Here is a 7,597-nt window from a genome sequence, read left to right on the forward strand (position 1 = left end):
GTATCATTGCTGACTAGTCATTAAATACCAAAGTATAAAAAAGCAAAGAACAAAAAAAATATAAAGAAACGAAGTTTGTCTGAGTTATTTAGAGTTTCCATTTATAACTCTGGAAGATTTGCGTTTAACGCCAAACTTTAACACATATCATAGGGCGAAACAAGTTGATCAGTTACAGACTGAAAGAATTTGTCAACTGAAACGAAAAACAAAAATACGAAGCTAGTGCTTGTGCCGTGATTAACAAAGTCACTGCTGTTAAATTTATTATAAGAAAGGATTTTTTTTACCAAGTTACTTTACCTAGACGACAGTGAACGTACAAACAGAGCTACTAAGTAGAAATACAGATGTTTTCTAAAATTTAATTAAACAATTGTGTTTAACTATTGTCAGACCTTAATGCACGTATTCAAACATTAAATAATAACTTTCGGTATAAGCTATATAAATAAACATTGTAGATAGTATACAAAAGTTATAGACATAACAGACAAAAAATAAACGTTACAGAAAAATATAACTGTAGCTGTAACTCAAATACATAAACATCAATTGGTAAAATAACTGCTGTACGTATTGACGATACCAGTAAAAATAAACAATATACAATACCTGTACATACAGCTGATATCAATAAACATAACAGATAGAGTACAATACCTGTAGGTACAGCTGATATAAGAAAACATAACAGATAGCAGAGATGCCAACTATTTCAAATGACTGAGCGTAAAGATTGTAGACAGAGCCCGTACAGATATTGTACAACCACTGGATACAGTTTTGAGTCATCCATATCTGTGCATCCATCTGTGGCTAAACTGTAAACACTGTTAGTAAGTATGCTTGAAATCATTTTGTCATCTTCACAACCTAACATTTGTACAATGGCTGTAGTTTTGGTTCTAGCACAGCCATATTTTTACACTATATCAGAGTCTGGGAACATTTTTCTGAAGAGATGTCCTGCATGATCGGCTACAGCTAGGGGTAAATTATAAGCAATGACAAATTGCGTGAACATCAATTCCGCATTTATGGATTTATATTCTGAATTTACTCATAAATGTCGTTATCTGCATCGTTTTTGTCTTCGCCTCAGCCTTTTGTTGGTGAGATGCCAATTTTGTATGTCTAGAACAATCATATATCCCGCCATGTGCGACAGAAAAATTAATGTGACAAATTGTACAAAACGCATGACTGTCACTGACTTTTGATGCACTGACCAGATATTTTGCACTATACTCTTTCCTAAATTTTTGATTCACAGTTTTAGTCCTTTTAGATTTGCCAGAAACAAGACAAGTTGGTGAACGAGGCCTCTTTTTTTTACATCTTGTGAACGATGGCATTGGTGTTTCTGTGCCGCTTAGATTATTTGTTTTGTTTTGAATTTCGCGCAAAGCTACTCGAGGGCTATCTGCGCTAGCCGTCCCTAATTTAGCAGCGTAAGACTAGAGGGAAGGCGGCTGGTCATCACCACCTACCGCCAACTCTTGGGCTACTATTTTACCAACAAATAGTGGGATTGACCGTCACATTATTACGCCTTCACGGCTGAAAGGGTGAGCATGTTTGGCGCGACCGAGATTCGAACCCGCGACCCTCGGAATACGAGTCGAACGCCTTAACACGCTTGGCCATGCATGAAGATAATTACATCAACATAGAACAGTATGTAAACATTATTTCCAAGATTGTACTTTCTGTCATCAATATCAATATCAGCGAGCGCTGATTGGCTGACAAGCACTGATGACATAACTATAGATTCCCCCACGTAACCAGTATGGAGAAGCACTGCACTCAAACTATTGGTAGAGGTCGGAGATACAAATATTTTTTATTATTTCAAGCACAAACATTACTGTCGCAAGTAGCCATTTGGACTATGTCTTTTATTTATTATCAAAATTTATTTGTATCTCACTAGAAATTTTCTTTTCACCCCTTTCAAGCCCTGGGGGAACAATTTATCACTTTATTGTATAGGCCTATATAATATATAATAATTTGGGAGTTGAAACAAGTCGTAATATTTGTCTGTATGAGCGTATAGTCGTAATGTATAGACCAAAATTGTAATGATTGCGCTCAAATCGTAAAGGTTGGCATCTCTGAGATAGTATACAATACCTGTATATAAAGCTGATATCAATAAACATAACAGATGGTATACAATAACTGCAGATATACTTGACATCGGAAAAACGTTACAGATACTGTAGAACACCGCTAGGTACAGCTTATATTAATAAACATAACATAGTATACAATAACCGTAGGTACAGCTGATATCAATGAACATAACATAATATACAACACCTGTATATATAGTTGATATCAATAAATATAACAGATATACAACAACAGTCGTATGTATAGCTGATATCAGTAAACATAAACAGATAGAGTACAATAACCGCAGGTATAGTTGATATCAATAAATGTAACAGATATTGAACAATATATGCAGATACAGCTGATATCAATAAACATAACAGATAGTATACAATAATTGCAGGTATAGTTGATATCATTATACATAACAGATAGTGTACAATACCTATAAGTACAGCAGACAGCAATAAGACTAACAGCATATAATACCTGTATATATAGCTGATATCAGTAAACATAACATATAATATACAATACCTGTAAATGTAGTTGTTATCAACAAACATAGATACATTACAAAAGCTGTACATATAGCTGATATCAGTAAACATAACAGGAAGTATAAAATAAGTATAGATACAGCTGATATAAATAAACATAACAGATAGTTTACAATACCTGTCAAAACAACCGATATCAATAAACAAAACAGACAGTTTACAATAGCTATATGTATATCTGATATCAATAAACACAACCGACAGTATACAATAGTCATATATACAGCTGATATCAATAAACATAACTGACAGTATACAATACCTGGATATATAGTTGATATCAACAAATATAAAAGGTAATATACAATAAGCGAATGTAAAACTAATATCAATAAACATAAAAGATAATATACAATAGCTGTATATTCATAGTCGATATCAGTAAACATAAGAAATAGTATAGAATAGATATAGGTATAATTGATATCAATAAACACAACAGATATTTCACAATAGTCGTATATATAGCTGATATCCATACACATAACATAGTATACACTACCTGTATATATATGTATAGTTGATATCAATAAAGATAACAGATAGTATACAATACCGTATATATAATTGATATCAGTAATTATAAGAAATACTATACAATAGGTTGTATGCAATACGTGTATATATGGTTGATACCAAAAACATTACAGAAAGTGTGCAATACCCGTATATATAGCTGGTAGCAATCAACGTAGCAGATAGAATACAATATCTGTATACGTAGCTGATATCAATAAAAATACCAAATAGTATATAGTAGCTGTCTATAATAACTGTAGGTATAGTTGATATGAAAATAAACATAATAGATAGGATTCAATACCTGTGCGTACAGCTGATATCAATAAATAAAACAGATAGTATAGAGTATCTGTACATATAGCTGATATAATTGAACGTAACAGATTGTATACAATAGCTGTATACATAGCTGATAAGAGTAAACATAACAAATAGTATACAATAGTTGTATATACAATTTATATCAATCAACATAGCAGATAGCATACAATTCCGTATATGGGTCTGATATCAGTAAACATAACAAATAGTGTACAATACCTTTAGGTACAGGTGATATCAATAAATATAAGATATAGTATACAATAGCTATAGGAATATCTGATATCAATAAACACAACATATAGTATACAATAGTCGTATGTATAATTAATATAAATCAACATAACAAATAGTATACAATAGTTGTATATGTGGTGATATAAGTAAATATGGGAAATGGTATACAATATCAATAGTTATAGCTGATATTAGTAAATATATTAGATAGTGTTCAATAGTCGTATATACAGGTGATATCTATAAACGTAACAGATAATATACAATAGGTATAGGTATGTCTGATATCATTAAACACGACAGATAGTATAACATAGCTGTTGGTATAACTGATATCAGTAAACGTAACAGATAGTGTACAATACCTGCAGATACAGCTGATATAAATAATAATAACGGACATTGTACAATACCTGTATACATAGCTGATATCAATAAACACAGGAGATATTATACTCCAGTCGTATATATAGCAAATATTAATAAAGATAAGAGATAGTATGCAACAGTTGTATACGTAAATGATATCAATAAACTTAATAAATAGTATACAATACCTGTATATATATATCTGATATCAATTAGCAGAAGAGATAATATATAATACCTGTATGTACAACTGGGATCAATAAACGTAATAGATAGTATACAATACCTGTATATACAGTTGATATCAGTAAACATATCAGGTTGTATATGATAGCTATAGGTATATCTGATATCATCAAACACAACAGATAGTATGCAATAGTCGTATATATATTTTTTTTTGAATTTCGCGCAAAGCTACACGAGGGCTATCTGCGCTAGCCGTCCCTAATTTAGCAGTGTAGAACTAGAGGGAAGGCAGCTAGTCATCACCACCCACCGCCAACTGTCGGGTTACTTTTTTTTACCAACAAATAGTGGGATTGACCGTAACATTATAACGCCCCCATTGCTGAAAGGGCGAGTATGTTTGGTGCGACGGGGATGCGAACCGGCGACCATCAGATTTCGAGTCGCACGCCTTAACCCACTTGGCCATGCCGGGCTGGTCATATATATATGATATCAATAAATATAACTGACAGTATACAATACCTGTATATACAGTTGATATCAGTAAACATAAGAGATGGTGTACAATAACTGTAGGTACAGCTGATATCAATAAATGTAACAGATAGTATGTCATAGCTGTATATATAAATGACATCAGTAAACATAAGAGAAAGTATAGAAAGTTTGCAATAACTGTAGGTATAGTTGATATCAATAAACATAAGATATAGTATAGAATACCTGAATATACAGCTGATATAAATAAACATTAGAGATAGCATACAGTAGTTTTATATGTAGCTGATAAAGAATAACTGTAGGTACAGCTAATATCACTAAACATAACATAGTATATATTATCTGTATGTATGGTTAATATCAATAAATAAAACAGATTGTATACAATAGTCGTATTTTCAGTTGATATCAATAAACATAACAGATAGTATGCAATGGCTGTATATATATAGTTGGTATCAGTACGCATAACAAATAGTATAAAATAGCTTTTGGTATACGTGATATCAGCAAACATAACAGATAGTAGACAGTAATTGTAGGTATAAGTTATATGAATAGAAAGTCTACAACAGTGTATCTGACATAAATTATTACAGCAGAGAGCAGATAAATGATGCGGATCGAACAGAGATTTTAGTGCTGTGTTTATATATCTGATGTTCTTCTATTCATATTTGCTTGGTTGGAATATTCACTGCTTGTTACTCATTTTTCAATGTTAAGTAGAGGAAGAACTTGTTACACATTACGATTTTGTAGGTGTCGAGTTGAGGATAACGTGCTATACACGTGTAGAGTGAAAATGTTCCTAAGATACCACTGTTCAGTACCACAAATATAAGAGAATCAAGTGAAATGGCTCCCCAGTGTTGTCCGTAGAGCTTTTTATGAGAGTTAACTCTTGTGCAGTGTCCCCAGGGGATGTTTGTTGAAATCAAGCACATGGGCGCGCCTCCCATCTTTCCAGATGACAAACAATGCTTTCGACAGCCAGTAAATATCTGGTGCGATCAACAGCCACGCTTGCTTGTGTAGTAGCGATAAGGCAAACATCTTAACGCTGTGAGTTATCTGTGTGTGCACTGCACTCAGGTTGAGAGATGCGACGTAATTACTTAAAGAATTTACGGTTTTCTACGCATGCAAGTTTTTTTTTTTTTTAACTCATAACAATATCATTACTCGAACGAAAAGAATTAATGTTCATTTAATTATTAGAAAGTCTGAAATATATTTTATATGGTGAATCATGTCTTCAGTGAGTATTGATATATTATAGTCTGACTGTTTCTATGGAACATGCATTTCAATGGATTAAGACAATAAAACTATCAGAATCCAACAAAGTTGTTTGTGGTATCTTTTAAATGTCAATAAATATTACGTTAGAAGTTTCGATACACATCAGATAGATGGCTACGACGCGTCATATTTAATTTGTGGTTCTGAACATTTCATAAAACATTTGGACAATAAGTAAGGAATAATCTTCAGAGTAAAGAGACAAATTTCAATATGACACTTTTCCAAATTTGTTATGAAAATACCAAAATAATCAATTATCACTCAATTAGTTATGAGACGATAGCACACTGTTCTATGCCCTTTTCAGGACAAACTAACTGATATATTATTCAAAATGGGAACTGAAGTCCTCCTCTGACATTCCCTGGTTATATATAAATAGCTACTGGATGATGCACAGGAATTATCTAAAAATGAAATTTAGAAAAAGAATATGTTCATGGAATATCAAGAAAAAGATGTCCAGAGTTCGTCTGAAGTTTACATAACTTTTTTTTATTTTTCTTGGACTTCTCCAAAGACTACAGAGGGAAGAGTTTCATTAGCCATCCCTAATTTTGAAGTGATAGACTAGAGGGAAGGACAGCAGACAACATTATCTGCTTTTAGAGTATTCTTATGTGACTATTGCTCTTATAATGCAAGCACACTTTTAGATCAAATACAGACATTTGTTAAATTGTATATAGAGATATCCAATAGGCTTTTCTTGCATTTTACACAGAGTTACCAAGCCCAGTTTAATGTAAAAAATTATAAAGATCCACCAGACATAGATTATTTTTACATTTTACATATAACCATCAAACAAAGTATTGTAACATTTTATATAGAGCCACCAGACACAAATTATTCTAGCTTTTTATATAGAGCCACCAGTCATAGATTATTTTTACATTTTACATATAACCATCAAACAAAGTATTGTAACATTTTATACAGAGCCACCAGACACAGATTATTCTTACAATTTACAAAGAGTTACCAAGCCCAGCCTGATGTTAAATTTTATATAGAACCATGAGACACAGATTATTCTTACATTTTATATAGTCTTTCAGTGGCACAGCGGTATGTCTATGGACTTATAATGCTAGAAACCTTGTTTCGATGCTGCTTGGTGAGTAGAGCATAGATAGCTCATTACCTATCGTTGTACTTAAACTACACACACACATCTTACAGAAAGCTTTCAATGCATTACATTTTATATACAATCAGATATAGACTTTATATTTTGTATAAATCCATCAAATACAGACCTTTCTTATGCTTTAAATAAAGCTACGAAAAAGACATTTAAATTGTTTGTAGAATTTTTTTTTACATACACCAAATTATGATATTCATATTATTCTTATATTATTATTCTACCCATACGAATAAAAGCTAGGAACAAAATAAATTATAATCATACTGCGACTCGACGTTTCGTGGCTTTCAAAGTATAATCAAAATAA

Source organism: Tachypleus tridentatus, chromosome 7 (assembly GCF_004210375.1).
Source record: "Tachypleus tridentatus isolate NWPU-2018 chromosome 7, ASM421037v1, whole genome shotgun sequence".
Classification (NCBI taxonomy): domain Eukaryota; kingdom Metazoa; phylum Arthropoda; class Merostomata; order Xiphosura; family Limulidae; genus Tachypleus; species Tachypleus tridentatus.